We start from the raw sequence: 1,885 nt of genomic DNA on the forward strand, positions 1-1,885 counted from the left end.
ATCAATGTGTTTTTCTGACATAGATGTTCTCTTCCTCTGTCTCCCCAATCCCCCCTTCCATTTCTCTGAGAAATCAATGGAAAAATGTCCTCAGGTGAAGATTTTTAAAAAAGGAATCATGAGCCCTGAGTCATTCTTTATTACACAAAATTTTTCCAGAGAAATTTCTGCTTATATGGATGAAATAGAATCAAGTGGAAAATTGTAATTGATTAATTCCATCTGGCTTTGGGAGATCTGATTATCTTGATTCCTGGTTCTTTTTTAAATTTAAATTCTTTATTATTTAAACTGTTTCCCCCCGCCCCCCGCCACTTCTCCTAAGATCAATTTAAAAAAATATCCTTGGGTGATGATTAAAAAAACAACAACCTTCATTTAAAAAGAAGAGCCCTAGCCAGTGTTTCCCAGTAGTTACAGCATTGCCCTATGAACCAAAGAGGCTCGAGTTTGATTCCTAGTCTAGGGCATGTACCTGAGTTGCAGGTTTGCAGGTTTGCTCCCCTGCGTTGGTTGGGGCTAGGATGTGTCTCTCACATCGATGTGTCTCTCTCACATCTCTCTCTCTCTCTCTCTCTCTCTCTCTCTCTCTCTCTCTCTCTAAAAAAAGTTAATGGGAAAATATCCTTGGGTGAGGATTTTTAAAAATGCACAGCATAAAGCCAGATGGGCTTCTATGTGTTTTGTAAAACAAAGACTAGCCATGTTGCTTCAAAAGTATGACCAGACATTTTCTAGTGTTTTTCTTAGCAACTGCCTCTTGGTACAAATAACTTCTTCTCTGTACCATTTTATAGCATAGATGACCTTATTTCTTTAGCATGGGCCTGGGTTTTCATTTTCAAATTTCTGAATAAAAATTTCATCATTTTCAAGTTTATACATAAGTCTCATTTCTCCCCCATTGACCTCTCCCGGCCACCCCCACTCCCCAGCACAGGCTTCACCTCCCCCGTCTGTGTCCACAACCTTCATTTAAAAAGAAGAGCCCTAGCCAGTGTTTCCCAGTAGTTACAGCATTGCCCTATGAACCAAAGAGGCTCGAGTTTGATTCCTAGTCTAGGGCATGTACCTGAGTTGCAGGTTTGCAGGTTTGCTCCCCTGCGTTGGTTGGGGCTAGGATGTGTCTCTCACATCGATGTGTCTCTCTCACATCTCTCTCTCTCTTCTCTCTCGCCTCCTCCACTCTCTATAAAAAATTAATGGAAAAAATATCCTCAGGTGAGGATAAATACAACAACAGCACACAATACTAAAATAAAGTCTATTACCCAGTAAAGAAATAACTCTGAGATAACCCTTGCTTAGAACACAAGAGAGGGCTCCACAGGAACAGTCCTTGTTAGTTAAAACCCATCGATATTAGTTTATTTCTAACTACTAAAAACTCTGAAGAATGAAAGGAGTACTATTTTTAGGACATTGTTGAGATCTGATTATCTTGATTCCTGGTTCTTTTTTAAATTTAAATTCTTTATTATTTAAAGTATTACATAAGTCTCATTTCTCCCCCATTGACCTCTCCCGGCCACCCCCACTCCCCAGCACAGGCTTCACCTCCCCCGTCTGTGTCCATTGGTTATGCTCATATCATGCATACAAGCCCTTTGGTTGATATCTTATGCTTTCACCCCCCGTCTTCCCTCATAGGTTGGACAGTATGTTTGATGCTTCTAAGGCTCTGGTTCTATTTTTGTTCATCAGTTTATGTTTTTCATTATATTATACAAATGAATGATATCATGTAATATTTATCTTCCTCTAATTGGCTTATTTCGCTTGGCATAATGCTCTCCAGTTCCATCCATACTTTGGTAAATGGTAAAAGTTCTTTTTTTTCCATCAGTGTAGTATTCCATTGTGTAGATGTAAAAAGTTTTTTAAT

Source organism: Myotis davidii, unplaced genomic scaffold, assembly GCF_000327345.1.
Source record: "Myotis davidii unplaced genomic scaffold, ASM32734v1 scaffold1753, whole genome shotgun sequence".
Classification (NCBI taxonomy): Eukaryota; Metazoa; Chordata; class Mammalia; order Chiroptera; family Vespertilionidae; genus Myotis; species Myotis davidii.